This window comes from Danio rerio, chromosome 14, assembly GCF_049306965.1.
Source record: "Danio rerio strain Tuebingen ecotype United States chromosome 14, GRCz12tu, whole genome shotgun sequence".
NCBI lineage: Eukaryota > Metazoa > Chordata > Actinopteri > Cypriniformes > Danionidae > Danio > Danio rerio.
In genome coordinates this window covers 7,308,185-7,327,307 of record NC_133189.1, presented here as the reverse complement: position 1 = coordinate 7,327,307, position 19,123 = coordinate 7,308,185, and the positions used below count along the sequence as shown (strand labels likewise).

The 19,123-nt window shown below is 36.8% G+C and overlaps 1 protein-coding gene across 1 annotated transcript in view; it reads right to left on the bottom strand.

Moving 5' to 3' along the window:
• Nucleotides 1-384: 384 nt before the first annotated feature.
• adam19b (ADAM metallopeptidase domain 19b) overlaps nt 385-19,123 on the bottom strand; it is a 248,503-nt gene continuing 229,764 nt past the window's right edge. The window contains exon 16 of the transcript XR_012390178.1: nt 385-476. The gene's annotated coding sequence lies outside the window, so the exon portion shown is untranslated. The remainder of the gene's footprint in view (nt 477-19,123) is intronic.

Genomic DNA, 19,123 nt, shown 5'->3' with positions numbered 1-19,123 from the left:
AGTCTGGAGAGAACAAGAGCTTGAACAAGGAGTTGAGCTGCATGTTCAGATAAGAAGGGTCGGATCTTTCTGATGTTGTGGAGTGCGAATCTGCACGATCGAGCAGTTCTAGAAATGTGGTCAAAGAAGTTTAGCTGGTCATCAATCATTACTCCAAGGCTTTTCACCATTTTTGATGCAGTAATGGTTGCCCCATCCATCTGGATTGAAAAGTTATGGTGTAGAGTCGTGTTGGCAGAAACTTCAAGCATTTCCGTTTTCGCGAGGTTAAACTGAAGATGATGGAGATGTGTAGATGGAGAAGAGAAGTGGCCCAAGAACAGAGCTTTGAGGTACCCTAGTGTTTATTCATTTCAATTCAATTCATTCATTCATTTTCTTTTTGGCTTAGTACCTTTATTAATCAGGGGTTGCCACCGCCAATTTATCCAGCATATGTTTTACGCAGCGGATACCCTTTCAGCTGCCACCCATTACTGGAAAACATCCATACACACTCATTCACACTCATACACTACAGACAATTTAGCTTACCCGATTCACCTGTACCGCATGTCTTTAGACTTGTGGGGGATACCGAAGCATCCAAAGGAAACCCACGCGAACATGGGGAGAACATGCAAACTCCACACAGAAAAACCAACTGACCCAGCCGAGGCTTTACATGTAATCTTTCCTGAATTGAATAACGTGCAATAACATTGAACCGAATTGCTTGCTTGAGTTTACGTTTAACATGATAATGTTAAACGTTATCATGTTAAACGTAAACTCAAGCAGGCAATTCGGTTTGATGTTATTGCACGTTATTCAAATCAGGAAAGATTACATGTAAAGCGGCCTCTTGGGATTTTGTAAATCAAGAGTGTGTGCCAGTTGTGTTTACAAAGTCTCATTTAGTACAGTATATTGATGGTCATTTGATTACAAGCTCCATTCGTTGTTGCACAGACCAGCCGCGCATGTAAAAAATCACATATGTAAATGAACATCTCGATAATCCAGTAAGCTTTTGTACGCAACATCAGTAAATCATCTGCAACATGAAAAACAGTAGTAAACACTCTGAATCATATCAAACATCTCCACTGCTCCTCAACTTCCGGGAAACTACAAAGAGTTGATTAAAAGCACGGGACAATGATGTATGGCCTTTATTTAGAGAATATCATGTTGCCAATTATAGCTTGTTATGGTCTGTTTCTGGTACTTAAAATAGTTAAGAAACAAATGACTTGGATACTCTTGAACTCTCTCGCCAATGAACACACATGGATAAAAAAATGAGCTTCGCTTTTTATTTTATTGAATTCTTTTTGGCCTGAAATGATTCATACCGCTGGCAAATTCTAACTTAAAGTTTTGGTTCAAATGTACATAAAAGCTGATTTTTTTCTTTCTTTTGGGAGAAGCCTGTGTCATTTAAAAGTACAAAAAAAGTAACTTGCCATAGGTATGAATAAATTAGGCTTGACTGTATTTGTTTCTCTTAATTTATACTGGATTACAGTGGTGAAAAAGCGATATACGTTTAAAAAAAGCACAAGTTTGATGATATATTAATGGCTCAAAGATGAACACAAAATCATTTCCAACAAGGATTTTAGGACTTTATTACCAATTTAGAACCATTTGAGTATGAGTGAATGACGAGGAACATTTTTATTTCAGGGTTAACCTTCCCTTTGATTCAATCTATACTGTATATAAAGAGACATTTTAATGAGATTATAGAAATGAGAATTTGTGAGGTAATATTTAACAAATCCTATCAGCCTAAAGTTTCTTTTCTAGTAAAATTAGCTCATCCTGCTGGTGATTTTGTGGTAAACATGATCAGCTGTTGTTCATTATTTATATTTCATTTCTCAGGAAACAAAATACATTGAAGATTTCTATTGTTAGGCCTCATTCACACTGAATGCATCTCTGTTTCTAAACACATGAGAGGCAACAGTTTGGAATGATTTGAAAAAAAGTGCAGCATAAAGCATGAGGGTATCTGGACACAGCCACTGAGCATCTGTACATTACAAACCACAGGAGAGAGCAACTTCTTCAGCAGGATAGCGCTCCTTCTCATACTTCAGCCTCCACATCAAAGCTCCTGAAAGCAAAGTAGGTCAAGGTGCTCCAGGACTGGCCAGCCCAGTTACCAGACATGAACATTCTTGAGCATGTTTGGAGTAAAATGAATTCAAAGAATCTTGATGAACTCTGGGAGTCCTGCCAGAACGCTTTCTTTGCCATTCCAGATGACTTTATTAATAAGCTATTTGAGTCATACACATTATTAATTCTGTTTCCACTGTTATAATTCCAATATTCATTTCTGTTAAGTGACAAGACTTTTGACTAGGCAAAGTCAGAATTAAATAATTAAAATCAAGGCATCAACTAGAAGTCAATTTATTATTTTTTGTTCTTAACACTTGGATAGGTGACAAGACTTTTGTCAGGTAGTGTATGTTTTTCTATGAATGAAAACATTATAACTTATTAAAATTAGCCACTTTTATGCCAATAAGTAAAACAGTTATGTTCTACTTTCTTCGTGAGATCAGGCTAGAATTGCATACATTTTTATATTACAATATTTTATTAGAAAATAAACTTTTTTTTTATTAAATATTTTTTTATTTAAAAGCATTAAAAAATGTAGTTATTAGTTAAGACTATTAAGACATTCACTGCCACCCTGATGTCAAAACAACTTCAAAAACATCCATAAATTGTTTATTTGTCATTCAGATTTTGATGCCCTTTTGACCATTTGAACAATGACACGCAGAGATTATACTGCAATATACCAAAACTTTTATATATCTGAAAGCTTCCATTACAAATCGACACTGGATTTTGTATCAAAAAGACATCAAACTGATGTCTAACATTGACATCAAAAACATGACAAAAATTGATTAAAGGACTGTCCTGTAATCGAATTTTGATGTGCTCAAGTGCTCATCGCTTCAAAACACATGCAAGCGTAATGATCACAGATATCCATTAAGCATATGTTTACATCGAAAAACAGTGGAGAAGTAGTGCGTTGGAAAGCAAAATTGTCTAAAAAGTGTCTAAAAACATCAAAACAAAAATCAAGCGCTCGTGTGTGACGCTTTAAAAGTTGCGAGCACAGCAGTGACACGTGTCCATTATTCAGATGAATAAAACAATAGAAAAGTAGCACATATATGATCTAGTTATGCACATTTATGATCTAACATGCATGTTTATGATCTCTTTCTTACATTTAGTATACTCTTATTAGAAAATAAACATTTATTTTATTAAATATTTTTATTTAAAAAGCATTAAAAAACTTAGGTATTAATTAAGACTATTAAGACATTTGCTACCTTGTCCAGCAGCCACCTTGATGTCAAAACAACATCCAAAACATCCATGAATTGTTTATTTGTCATCCAGATTTTAATGCCCTTTTGATCATTAAAACATTCATTTATTCATTTTCTTGTCAGCTTAGTCCCTTTATTATCCGGGGTCGCCACAGCGGAATGAACCTCCAACTTCCAGCAAGTTTTTACACAGCCCTTCCAGCCGCAACCCATCTCTGGGAAACATCCACACATACACACACACATTCATACACTACAGACAATTTAGCCTACAGAATTCACCTGTACTGCATGTCTTTGGACTGTGGGGGAAACCGGAGCACCCGGAGGAAACCCACGCGAATGCAGGGAGAACATTCAAACTCCACTCAGAAACGCCAACTGAGCCGAAGCTCGAACCAGCGACCTTCTTGCTGTGAGGCGACAGCACTACCTACTGCGCCACTGCTTCGCCCACCATTCAAACAATGACACGCAAATATTATACTGCAATATATGAAAAGTTTTATTTATCTGAAAGCTTCAACTACAAATCTACACTGGATTTTGTATCAAAAAGACATCAAACTGATGTCTAACATTGACATCAAAAACATGACAAAAATTCATTACAGGAATGTCTTGTAGTTAAATTTTGACGTGCTCAAGTGCTCATCGCTTCAAAACACACAAGATGCAAGCGTAATGATCACAGATATCCATCAAGCATATGTATACATTGAAAAACATTGGAAAAGTAGTATGTTGTAAAGCAAAAATGTCTAAAAAGCATCTAAATTTTTTAAAAAATATCTAGCGCTCTAGTGTGACGATTTAAAAGCGCGCACAGTGGTGACACGTGTCCATCAAGCATGTGTTTACATTGAAAAACAATAGAAAAGTAGCGCATATATGATCTAGTTATCCGCATTTATGATCTAACATGCATGTTTATGATCTCTTTCTTACATTTTAGTATAATCTTATTAGAAAATAAACTTTTAATTTATAAAATTGTTTTCAACACAGGCCCGTTCTGAAAACGTAGTCCCGTGGATGTTTCTGGAGACCCCGAATTATGTAGCCGGAGGTACGAATGGCTGCATTTCAGTTTTTTTTTGTAAACAAACCCTAAAGGGGGGGTATGACGCCGTTCCTTTTCACGCTTGCCAGCTGACCAGCTGAGAAAAAGCATATTTATTAGTTAAGACTATTAACACCCAGCGGGCACAGTAATGTAAATAGTAACAGTAATAGTAACAGGCACAGTAATTAAATAGTAAAATGACATTCAAAACACATCCAAAAAAATGTTCTTTTGACATCCAGATTTTGATGTCCCTTTGACTACCAAAATGATGACACCAAAAATATTATAATATTCAAAAGGTTTTATTCATCTGAAACAACATCAAACTAAAGTCTAACATTAGCCCCTTTCACACAGTGATACCGGTTAATGTCCGGAAAATTTCCGGAACGACTTTACCGGTATATACAAAAAAAGTGCTGTTCACACAGGTGAGGACGCTACAGAATTTTTCCGGAAAAGAGCATTCACACATCCATCGCAAAATGCCGGTAAATTCTGACATCATTAACCAGAAATGACCTCTAAATGGCTGCGCTTGTGTTTGTAAACATTTGACTACATCACAAACTCTTTGGATGGATCAGTATTGGGTACAACTCCAATGAAAACATAGAAAAAACCTTTCGCATGTCGAGATGTTCATGATATGTGTGTGTGCTGGCGCTATGGGCGCTCACGGGCACACGCAAAGCTTGAAGGTAAACAAACAACGGATTATCATAAACATTTTATCGATAATTATTTACACAGTTAGCATTAAGAAGGAACATATAAACATTATCTGACTAACATCTAGCAGCTAAAGGTGTCTGGAAAAATATTCAAAGGCTTTTATTCTCATAAACCGCGCGCACGCGAATGCTTCTGACTGGCTAAAGTAGTCGTCTCACGTCAGCACGTTCTAGACGTGTACTCGCTCTTTCCGGCAATCTTCCTTCTGCATTCACACAGCGCAGCATTCCGGCAAATTACCGGTAATCTTACAACTTCTCTTTCCGGAAAATAGCCAGAACGAATTTACCGGTATTTTCTAAAAGGGCCTGTTCACACATACAACCTTTCCGGAAAATTGCCGGTAATTTTCTGGAAAGGTCTGTATGTGTGAAAGGGGCTATTGACATTAAAAAAGCATGCCAAAACTTGATTCCAGGACCTGTAACTGAATTTTGACATGCTCCAGTAAAAAGTAGAACAATGTAAAAGAAAAATGTGTCCTGTGTGAACCGACCCTTATGCTGTGTTCTTAAATGATTCTTTTCTTAATACTTCAGTTTTTAATCAGATATTTTTGTTTAATTTTTTGTTAATGTTAGCTAAAAGCTTAAATACAGATTCATTAGTTCATTGACTGACCTATTGGACCAAAGTCTTGTCTGAGCGATTGGGAGGGGGAAAAGGAAAAAAACGGCAGAGGAGAAAAAGACGCGCTGGATAAAACGGTGTTATGCAAAGCTCCACTCATCACTCACTCCTGCCTCAGATTAATTGCCCGTTTGAACAAGGCCACAGTGTTGCCTCCAGATGTACTCGCAGTAATGATGTCACCGTTTAACGTTCTTCTCTCTCACCGTTTTCAGTTTTTTTTGATACAAGTCTGCGTACATTTTGCAGATGGCCTGCACATAACCATTACAACTGAGGGACTTGCATCTATTCTTCAATCTGATTTTGAAGTTTAGATGTTTTCGGTTGTTGCCTGGAGTTTATAAGCTGGCTCAGAATCAAGCCCAGGAAAACCGGATGAGTGAATCTTTCCAACACCTATCAGTCTCGCTCTGCCAGAACGAACTTTCTTCCAAATGATTACAGCATGTCCTCTCATTTGTCTTCCCTTCCTTCTCTTTGTTTCTTCATATTCTGTCTGTGATTTGCTGCTGTGTTGTGCGTCATTCACAATTGAAATCCCTTTTAGCTTCTGAACTACAGGACCAAGCTGGCACCTTGACGTCAAAACAACATAAAAAATTAAGCCAAAAACGCATACTGATTTGAGGTCAGTTGAAAACCTTGCCATCAAAATGACATCACATTTACGTCTAACATTGAGGTAAAAAAACATGTCAAAATTCTAACCTGTAAATGATTTTTGGCATGTTTTTGACGTCAATGCTAGACATCAGTTTGATGTCGTTTTGACTTTTAAGATAGTCTACATGCATTGTGAGGATACAAAAAGCCATTGAAGCTTTCAGATGAATAGCACCTTTTGATATTATCATATTTTTGTGTGTCATTACTTTGGTTTTCAAAGCGACATCAAAATCTGGATGTCAAATGAAGGTTTTTGGATGTGTTTTTGATGTCATTTAGACATCAAGGTGGGCAACGCAGCAAAAGTTGAAATAGTATTAATTAATAAATATAATTTTTTTTTATTCTGCCATATATACTGTTGAAGTCAGAATTATTAGCTCCCTTTACATTTTTTATTTCTTTTTTAAATATTTCCTAAATGATGTTTAACAGACAAGGGAATTTTCACAGTATGTCTGATAATGTTTTTTCTTCTGGAGAAAGTCTTATTTGTTTTATTTCGGCTAGAATAAAAGTGTTTTTTAATTTTTTAAACACAATTTAAAGGACAAAATTATTAGCCCCTTTAAACTATATATATTTTTGATAGTCTACAGAACAAACCATCGTTATACAATAACTTGCCTAATTACCCTAGCCTGCCTAGTTAACCTAGTTAACCAGTTAAGCCTTTAAATGTCACTTTAAGCTGTATAGAAGTGTCTTGAAAAATATCTAGTCAAATATTATTTACTGTCATCATGACAAAGATAAAATAAATCAGTTATTAGAAATGAGTTATTAAAACTATTATGTTTAGAAATGTGTTGAACAAATCTTCTCTCGGTTAAACAGACATTTGGGAAAAAAATAAACAGGGGGCTAATAATTCTGACTTAAACTGTATATTGCGATTACAATTTGCGATTACAATTGGAATACAATTCCACTTGATGACTTCAATATCTCTATTTGGAAAGAATTTCTAATTTTAGATTGATTGGGATGATTCTGTAGGGGCCCAGCAGTCACACAACATCATAAGACGATGTTAGGTTACATTAAAGTCATGACGTCAGGTGACCAATATTCAATGTCTAGCCAGTGTCTAAGGATAACGTTATTTTGACGTTCAATAACGACGTCAAACTACGTTGATATTTGGTTGATTTTAGGTTGTGTTGGAAAGTGACCAAAATCCAACGTCTGATAGACGTCATAGTGGTAACATCCATACAACATCAAGGTGTAACATGATTAGATGTTGAAATTTGGTTGATTTTAGGTTGTGTTAGAAAGTGACTAAAATCCAACGTCTGATAGATGTCATAGTGGTAACATCCACTTAACGTCAAGGTGTAACATGATCAGACATTGATATTTGGTTGATTTTGGGTTGAATGTTGGACATTGACGTCGGCCTGACGTTAGATTCTGATGTCAACCCGATTTTTATTACCAAACATATCCAACATCCCCACAACGTTAAGGTACAACGTCAATATGACGTCCTGTGCCTGCAGGTGGAGTGCATAAAATATTCATAAAATATAGGAAACAATCTACAAGCTTAGATAAATTCAATATTAAAAAAGACACAAATTAAATTAACAGAGTTTTATTGTTTTCCAAGGACAAACTGTATTCAGGTATACAGTAATTTAATAATCCAAAGTAAAATACCACTGCACAGTCTTTGTTTTATAAAGAAGGAGGGGGGGGGGGGGGTGAATTTTGAACAGCTGGGCAGCAATAGCCAATCGGAGCCACTGTATGGGTGGAAGCGGGAGAGAGGTATTAATGATACCCAAATTAATAACAATAATAATCACGCAACACAGGAATGTAATACCTTACACAGTCAAAGGCCTCAAAAAACACCTTCGAAATGATAATCTATAATCCAGACTCAATATTGCGTATAGACGCGATGTGACTACTGCGAATGTTCACATTGCGATATCAATCCTGAAACGATATATTGTGCAGCTCTTATTGAAATACTCTACAAAAATGTATGCAATTCTAGCCAGCATTGCCAACTTAACAACTTTGTCGATATATTTACTATATTTAGCTACATTTAGCAAATTTTCAAACCCCTAGCAACAAATTTACAAAACAGCTAGACAAATCTAGCGACTTTTTTGTGTTTTTTTCGGTCAAACTGGTCTGCTTTTTCTTTGTTAACAATTTCACAAATTTTCCTTCGCCTTAGTCGTCTTGTTCATTAGGGGTCGCCACCACGTAATGAACCACTAACTTATCCAGCATATGTTTTACACAGCAGATGCCCTTGCAGCCACAACCCAGCACTGGGAAACACTCACACACACTCATTTACTCACATACACTAGGGCCAATTTAGTTTATTCAATTCACCTATAGCGCCTATGTCTATGGACTGTGGAGGAAACCGGAGCACCCGAAAAAATCCCACGAGAACACAGGGAGAACATGCACACAACGACCTTCTTGCTGTGAAGCGACAGTGCTACCCACTAATACACTGTGCCGCCCCAAATCCCTTTCCTCTTATGTATTTATAAGATGTTATGTAGTTGTGATATCAAATAAGCAAATTCATATTAAGTGACTTACAATTTAGATAAAGGTTTATGTTTCATTTTAGAAAATGTGATTTACTTACCAAAGCCCAAAAAGTGTACAACGTGCGTTTAACCCTTGCTCATAGATTTCAACATCAGCTGTGAAATGAAAATATCTAGCTTGTGGACAGCTTGGGCGTACAGGGTTTCCTCTCAATGGCACAGAGTGAGGAAACCGATCTGCGTCATGTGATTACTGTATGCGAGTAAGTGAAGTTGGCTTCTCTTCTATTCAGCTGCGGTTGCAGAGAGATTGAACATGTGATGCGTGGAGGTGTTTGTGAGCGAGATGTTTTGACTTTGTGCATTTTGAACAGGTGCGTTCAGACTTGCGTTCTGGTACTGATATAATGCAGTCTGTTGATCCATGATGTTTTTTTAAGAAACTATTACAGGTACAGATAAAGTCAAAATGATTAGCCCTCTTGTGATGCTTATTTTTTCTTTTCAAATATAACGATATTTGAGCAAGGAATTTTTCACAGTATTTCCTATAATATTTTTTCTTCTAGAGAAAGTCTTATTTGTTTTATTTTAGATATAATAAAAGCAGTTTTAATTTTCTTTAAGCTATTTTAAGGTCAATATTATTACCCCCTTATGCAGTATTTGTTTATGATTTTCTACAGAACAACTCATTATTATACTATGATTTGCCCAATTACACTAACTTGCCTAATTAACCTAGTTAAGCCTTTAAACGTCACTTTAAGCTAGTTAGTACACTCTAAGAAATAAAGGTACAAGAGCTGTCACTGGGGCAGCACCTTTTCAAAAGGTACATATTTGTACCTAAAAAGTCCTTAGTGGTACCTCAAAGGCACATATCAGTACCCAAATGCACCTAAAATGTACCTTTGAGGTACCAATATGGAATCTTCAGGTACAAATATGTACCTTTTGTAAAGGTACTGCCCCAGTGACAGCTCTTGTACCTTTATTTCTGACAGTGTATCTTTCTAACAACAGAGACGAGGATCCACCTGCAGCTTTATTAACAAGGAATAGTCTTGCAGGCAATGGTCAAACAGGAACAAACAGTAGCATACAGGTGATCCAATATCGTCAAAAACAGGCGAGTGGTTGGTACAGGCGACAATGAATCGATAACAAAAAAACAGACAAGGATCAAGCATGGAATGACTAGATTGGATTAAGGCTTCTGTGATGACTGGGTATCACAAGAACAAGGAAAAGATCCAAGTGCAGCAAAACACATTTATTGTCAACCAATGAACATCTAAAAAATGACAGGGATAGGCAAGGTACACTGAAAAAAATTATTCAAAGATGATTCCTTGGATTTAATCAATTTGTTTACGTTAAGTGGTTGTAAACAATTTATTTGGGCTGAATTTAAACGAACAAATTAAGTTAAACATAATTTAATTTGTGTAACTTAATTTGTTTGTTTAAATTCAACACAAATAAATCGATTGCAACAGTTCTGCATGCAACACTTTTTTTCAGTGCACCAAAAAAGTACCAAAATCAACAAAACTGGGAACCACCAATAATAAATAATACATTAATATGATGTCATGGCTGTGCAATTCCAAAATGTGATTATAATGGAAGTCAATGAGGTAAAACCAGCCACCAACGTAATAAAAGAGTGGCCAAATTGCTCTCTTGTTGGGTTTAAAAAAAAAAAAATTTAAAGCATTTTCCCAAAATATGTGTCAAAATAAGATTTGCCACCAAAAATCATTCCATTTGCTGAAACACAAAGAAAATTGTGGCCAAATTAAGACCCAAAATCACCTCAGAGTGGATGAAAACGTCCCCAACAGCACACAAGGGTTAACAGTCTTATTACCAAATGCACTCCAGTGTGTTTTCCTCCAATAATTTACAATCAGCTGGTCTGATGTTGATTTTAGTAAAGGAATTGACAGAACCCACCGTTAGGTTAATTGAATCTGGTTGAAATGTTAACTCTAATGTTTCACAAGCGGGCGGCAGGGGTTCCTGGAGCCCTAAGGCAAACACTACCGTTGCTTGAGGGCACAGGGAGAGTGTTTTGAAGGCTTTGACCCACTGAGAGATCAGAACTTCCTCTGTTATTTGTACAGCCGCCGCACTGCAGCCACGCTATAATGACCTGTCATGCTAAATGATGTGAGCGAGTGAATTTGATACCGTCCCACTTCTCTGTTTGCTTTACCGCGGCCTTTGATTCACTAACTCTTACATAAATTTCTGTCCACTTTAGTAAATCTCTGTGCTTAAGTGATGGCTTTATATTAGGGCTGCACAATATATCCTTTAAGCATCGATGTCGCAATGTGCGTATTCACAATAGTCACATAGCATGATTAGATTATTCATCAAAAATGAAAAGATATTATTATTTAAAAGTAATTTATATAATGATGACCATGCTATTTTATGTTTGATTGTTCAATTTCTGTACCTGAATACTGTTAGGCTCTCCAGAAATCCATAAAGCACTTTTATTTTTGCTCAGTCTTAATTTATTTTATGCAGATGCACTGTGTAGAAAAAGACTTGATTATTCCGATCTACACTGTAAATCTCAAAAAGTGAAGGTAACTCAAACCATTAGAGGAAACCGATTGCAACAAACCATTCACGTTCAAAAACTAATCCTAATGAGTACTGGGAACTTACTCCATTTGAGTTCTGTAAAACCCTATAAGTTAAGGCATTTGAGGAAACCGATTGCTAAAAACCCTTTTGAGTTATAAAACTAATCTAAGGCTGTACTCACACTAGGTACAGTTGCCTCGAACCAGGCCAAAGCACGCTTGTCCCCCCTCCCGTCTCCCCCGACGGCCCGCACTCACACCACAAATGGGCCTCGGCACGCTTACGTCATCGCTGCTGTGCTGTTCAGTGAGAAGCACTCTCTCACTCAGCAGCACAGTGGAGATTTCTCTAGTTATATCGTTTCAGTCGTTTATTTTGCAGTGACATGCAGTCAAATATTTCGCCAAACAGTCCTTAGGGATGCGGGGACGTGCAGTCAGATATTTCGCTGAACAGATCCGCCACTTTTGGCGCTCAAAAACAATCATAATGCTCTCGTGCTGCAGGAATGAGGAGGTCTGCTGAAGGTGTGCAGCTGTCATGCTGTGAGGAGTTCTCGTCTTTAATAAACTACGGCAGTTTGCGTTCACTGAACAGTAAGAATGATTAATAAATCCATATGAAACAGCCCCTTAAAAGTCACATCTCGCTTTCAGTTTCGGGCTTTGGCGCGTTTTGCACTCACACACAAGTGTACCGCGCCAAAGCCCAAGTGAACCGTGCTCAGGCACACCTCTTCCAACCGGGCCAGGGCCGGCCAAGTGAACCGTGCTTGATCCCGATTCAGCGCACTCACACTTCTCAAACGATCCGGGAAACGGGCCTGGGCACGGTACGGATGGCATAGTGTGAGTAGGCCCTAAATGAGCACTGTGAACTTGCTTTGTTTAAGTTGAAATAACGAGGCATTTAATTAACTCATTGTCTTTGACACCAAGTTCAAAACTCTTTTCAAATGAGTAGAATTAGCTTTCAGTAAATTTTGAGTTAACTACACTCAATTCATTTGATGAAGACTGTTGGGTTTTACAGTGTATCCAATTGAATGAAATCTTTTTATCTTAAAATGAAATCTTATCTTTTTAAGTTATTCGTTTATCTGGTAAAATCATATTTAAATCACAATCTACATCGCAGAAAAAGTTGTCGGATGTTTCAGTATTATGCAGCCCTACTTTATATGTTGTGCTTTCACCATTTGAAATTGTAGAAATATGAATTAATTCCTATTAACAGTTGATCTAGCAGAATTGTGTAACTACTAGAATGGCCATAGCAGTTATTCTGACCGTTCATATTGACCTTACTCTTCGCATAAGAGTGGGCACAGTCATTAGGATCCTTTTGATTTAAGACTATGTTGCCAAAAATGTTGGTACAATACGCTATTGACCTTATTCTACAATGAGGAAGTGCTTTAGAAAACTTGTGCTTTAGTACAGCTTCATTCATTCATTTTCTTGTCGGCTTAGTCCCTTTATTAATTCAGGGTCACCACAGCGGAATGAACCGCCAACTTATCCAGCATGTTTTTACGCAGCGGATGCCCTTCCAGCCGCAACCCATCTCTAGGAAAAATCCACACATACAAACACACATACACTACGGACAGTTTAGCCTACCCAATTCACCTGTACTGCATGTCTTTGGACTGTGGGGGAAACCAGAGCACCCGGAGGAAACCCACGCGAACGCAGGGAGAACATGCAAACTCCACACAGGAACGCCAACTGAGCCGAGGTTCGAACCAGCGACCCAGCGACCTTCTTTCTGTGAGGCGACAGCACTACCTACTGCACCACTGCTTCGCCCTTAGTACAGCTTTAGTAAACCAAATATTATGCCTTGCTTTTTATGTTTGTATTGTACTTTTTTAAATGGTACTTTAGGATTAATTTTGATCATAATCATTTTTATGATTTATATATATATATTTTTTCATAAATGTCTAATGCTGACATCTACTAAGCTGCCTAGAAAGTTTTATGACATTTTATCCTGGCTCTTCCCAGGTGTGCAATGGTAGTGAGTGGCTCCAGACAGCTCATCCATTTATAACACAACTACAAATCCGAAAAATTTGGGACAGTATGAAAAACACAAATAAAAAAGTAGTGTTTCCAAATTTACTTTGACTTGTATTATATAGCCGACAATATGCAAACAAAATATTTCATGTTTTGTCTGGTCAATTTTATTTCATTTGTAAATATACATGCTTTCCTGTCATTCAGACCTCCTCCTTTCGAAAAGAGTTGGGACAGGAGCAATTTAGGGCTAGTAATCAAGTACTGTAAATTGTTAAATAATTTACCACATATTACAATTCCTGGCTTCTGAGGAAAAGGATACAGGTACTTGACTGGCCTGCTCGCAGTCCCGACCTGTCTCCTTTTGAGAATGTGTGGCGGAAGTGCAAAATGCGACATTGAAGACCCCGGTTGCCCACCCTAATACTTGTTTGCAGGAAGAATGGAACAAGATTACACCTGAAAGACTTCATCTCTTGGTGTCTTCAGTCCCTAAACGTCATTTAAGTGTTGTGAAAAGGAACGGAAACATTTTAAAGTGGTAAATACTTTACTGTTCCAACTTTTTTGAAAAATTTTATTTAGCAAAATTTTATTTTATGTTTATTTTGAAAAAAACAAAACAAAACAATAAAATTCACAAGGAACACATTTAATAATATGTGTTGTATTGTCTGCAATGAAATACAAGTCAAATTTAGAAATCACTACTTTTTTATTTGTGTTTTCCATACTGTCCCAACTTTTTCTGATTTGGGGTAGTAAAATGAATCCTTTTAACTCTATTGTAGTGTATGCCGGTGAATTGATGCTTTTTTGTAGCTATTATGACAGCATTTGAGTATTAGTTGCAACACTGTAGCATTGCACCAACACTTTTTGCATGCCAAGCACCAAGCACAACTATAAAACTGAATTATTGACTCTTTTGCGAATTCCTGTGTGAACAATCGCAAAACGATTGGTATTTATGGTCTGTATATAGGTTGATTGTGTAATGATTCTCACCCTAGTCATGCAAATCCCTATTGTGCGGTGAGCAAAACAAGCGTTAAACAATGGAAAACCTTGAGAATACATTTCTGACCAGACGAGGCATTAACCACATCTAACAGTCGAGAGAAAGGGAAACATATTGTCGTCGTCTCCCCTGTAGTTTCTGTTAGTTATAATAGAGCGTAACGACTTAGATTACAGAAATTACAAAGCTTGAAGTCTCAGCTGTTAAGCCCCTAAAATAAGCCGTGGTCTTCAGGGATGTTGCCTTTTCTTTTCATGGATCTCTTGTCTTCTCGGATTCTCATGATTCTTGGCATCTCAATAAAGAATTCTTCATTTTTTAGTTGTCTCTTTGACTGTTGGATGATAATGTGGTGGTTTTTCCATCCGTATAGTGTCTGCTGGGGGGGTTAGATTCCACATGTGGGACTGCGGCGGATTAAAATAAACGCAGATGACTTTATTGACGTGCAGATTTAATTTATCTTGGGCTTTCAAAAGATCTTACATGCAGGGAGAAATTACATTGTTTAAGCTGTTTTTTAAGATTTAAGTCTCTTAAAGCTTCTGTATATCTTTCCATTTCAGATAGGTATTTTTTCTTGTCTACATTATATATATATATATATATATATATATATATATATATATATATATATATATATATATATATATATATATATATATATATATATAYACACATATATATATATATATATATATATATATATATATATATATATATATATACATACAAGATTAATATATATATATATTAATCTTGATCTGTTCAAACATGAACCTTGTTTTCAGCTGGATTCCAAATATTTGACCTTGTTTTCTTTTTAATTAACTCGAAGGTGCAGTAGGGGATCTGCCAAAATGCTAACCGCTTAGCATAATATCTTCAAAACACAGTTCCATCCCTGCAGTCCTCATGAAACATGAATGCGTGCACGAAAGCAGACAACCACTACTTCATGTCATTCGCCTGTTAGAAATTTAATATTGGTTGGGCGGCAGCTTGCAAGAGATACACTTATTACTAAGCCAAACTTGCATGGTATTTCAGGGTGAATATTTAAAGTAGCGGTAAACAATATAGGGAGCGCTTCACAGGCTGTCATTGTTTCAAAAATGAACAAATGTGATGTGAATATAAAAGCAACTTCAGCTCAGTAAAGCAGGTTAGGCGGAATAGCACTATTTACTGATGTTTGTTGTTAAATTAAATAAAAATCTACATTATCGATGCTGTAAAAGGTCCCTTATGAAACTGAAAATAGTTGCATCAATCTATCGCTGGGAGATTTCAGTGGCTGAACAACACTTCTGTGCATATAACCCATTCTTAACAACAAAAACATCTATTTAAGCTTTGTGTGACTAAAATACTTTTAAAACAGAACATTACCTGTCTTTAAGAAATAATTCAGCCATGGTGTCATCCTTCCTCCAGTGTGCAAAAGTAACTTTAACATTGATTCAGGATTTTTAAAAGTTTTGATTCTGCAGTGCTGTGATCTCATGTGTGCACATGCACGCTTGTATACGCGCTAATGGCGGATCTGCATGAACAGAGATGCGCAGAAGCCCACATCTACATATGTTGACACAGTTTGGGCTACTTCGGGATTATGGGGAATGTCAACCTGACTATATTTAATTGGATGAACATTTTTTAGTTTTATGCCTATAATATCAAAATACATATAAACACATTTAGATCTTTTACTTTAACCATTAATATTAGAATGTGAAGAGACTTTCAACCAGCACAACGAATAATGTTTGAAGACAATCACCTACTGCACCTTTTATTTAGTTAAATAAGTCACACTAACATTATACCTGGGATAATATAAATATTCAAAAACACATTCCAAAACAAGGGTTAGCATTATCAAACAATGTAAAATACTGATACAGCTCTGTTAATCTTATTTAACGGACATCAGATAACATAAGAGTGAACAGTTAACAAGATTAACAAATATTATCAAGTACAGTAACAAATGTATGCACACTGTTCTTCAAACTGTTAAGTTTATGATTAGTTTATGATTAAAAAAATAATAAAATATAGTATGATCAATTATTGTTATATACACTAAATGACAAAAGTCTTGTTGCATATCCAAGTTTTAGGAACACAAATAATAACTCGACTTTTAGTTGATCATTTGGTATCAGAAGTGGCTTATATCGAAGACAAAGGCCTCTAGATTACGCTTATTTTACCTAAATAAAATATGATCATGCCTTGATTTTTAATTATTTAATTAGGACAGTAAGGTCTGACTTTGCTTAGACAAAAGACTTGTCACTTAACAGAGATAATGTACAGTATAGAATATAAAGTCATGCTGCAGTGGAAACAGAATGTATATTATGTATGACTCCCATGAGCTTAGAGGACTGCATCCATACATCTCTGCAATGTCTCAAATAACTTATTAGTAAAGTAATTTGTAATGGCAAAGAAAGCGTTCCTGCAGGACTCCCAGAGTTCATCAAGATTCTTTGGATTCATCTTTAATGCCTCCTCCTTCATCTTACCCCAGATATGCTAAATAATGTTCATGTCTGTTGACTGGGCTGGCCAATCCTGGAGCATCTTGACCTTCTTTGCTTTTAGGAACTTTGATGTGGAGGCTGAAGTGAGAGAAGGAGCGCTATCCTGCTGAAGAATTTGCCCTCTCCTGTGGTTTGTAATGCAATGGGCGACACAAGTCTTGATACCTCAGGCTGTTGAGGTTGCCATCCACTCTGTCAGGCACGTGCACACATAGGGCTCAACCTGTGCAGTGCACATGCCCTTTTTAGTCTTGGATAGAAAGTGCCCTTCCAAAATGATCAAAAGTGCCCGCGACGCGACGCGACACACCCTCGCTCCCGCCCTTCAGTAGGCACGCGACAACACCGCTCTTTAGTATGCACATGCCCTTTGGACGGTCTCTGCACGGGCCTGCACTCTGTAGATCTCTCGCATGTCCTCATACCAAATGTAACCCCAAATCATGATTTTTCCTTTTCCAAACATGGCTGATTTCTGTGAGATTCTTGAGTCCATGCGGGTTCCAGTATGTCTTCTGCAGTATTTGTGATTATTGGGATGCAGCTCAACGGATGATTCATCGGAAAAAGTTAACTTTCTGTCACTTTTCTAAATGATCAACTTGAAGTCAAGCTATTAGTTGTTGCTCTTACAACTGGGATCAACAACAAGGCTTTTGTCAGGTAGATGATAAAGAGTAATGGTCCGAGAACAGAACCCTGAGGAATAAATAACTTTAGTGAACTGAACCAATGTCTTGTCTGTTTTAAAGTTCATAATGTACTTTTTTTAAAATGGATTAATCTGAAGCTGATTTGCCAGTTAATTTTATGGCTTCTATTTTCTTTCCTAAAGCTGCTCAGAAAATGAATGGTCACCATCGTTGTTGGTGTGTTCGACCACACAGACAGTTTCTCACACTCGATAAATGAAACAGGTGGAGAGATTTTCGCCAGCCAGCTGCATCTTAAACAGAGGAACTACAAATATTTTCCTCACATTCGGTGTTTATTCCTCTTCTTTTCGCTCTGCTGGCTAATGGACTTGTTTATTGTGTTATTTATCTCTCTGATCTCTATTAAAAACGTCTGGGGTTTCAAACGGAGACAGAGAACAAGCCTCTTTGATCCCGTTTACTATCTATTTTTCTTTCATGCTCTCTCAGATTTGCGTATTGTTTTGTTTGGTGTGATTTCACAACAAGCGGAACAAAAACGTTGCATTTGTCAGTATGTGATGTGGAGAGTCTCTTTACTCTTTGCAGTTGTCTGGCGTAAACAAGACGCAGAATGCACGAGAAAAGGGCTGTCAGCTCTGCGTGTTTTGTCTACTTGGCTTTCTGTTTCCCAAACGCACATGTATAAATACAGACAGGCATCGGTTGACCCACCTTTGACTCACCTGCATCAGCTCTTCCCGAGGGCACCGGAGAACATTACTTCTGCTAAACAAACCACAGCCAGTTCACATGACCTGTGCCCCTTCACTTCTATCTGGAGGACCCTTAACCCTAACAGAAGTACACTGAAGCGGTGTTGAACGCAAACAGACGTACAGTTGAAGTCACAATTATTCGCCCTCTTGTGAATTTTTGTTTTTTCTTTTTTAAATATTTCCCAAGTTATGTTTAACAGAGCAATGGATTTTTCACAGTAGTTTCTTTAATGTTTTTTCTTCTGGAGAAAGTCTTATTTGTTTTATTTTGGCTAGAATAAAAGCAGTATTTAATTTTTAAATAGTGTTTTAGGGTCAATATTTTTAGCCCCCTTAAGTGATTTAGTTTTTTCTGATTGTCTACAGAACAACTTAACCTTGTTAAGCCTTTAAATTGCATTTTAAGCTGAAGACTGGTATCTTGAAAAAATATCTAGTACAATATTAAGTGCTATCATCATGGCTTAGATAAAATAAATCAGTTATTAGAAATG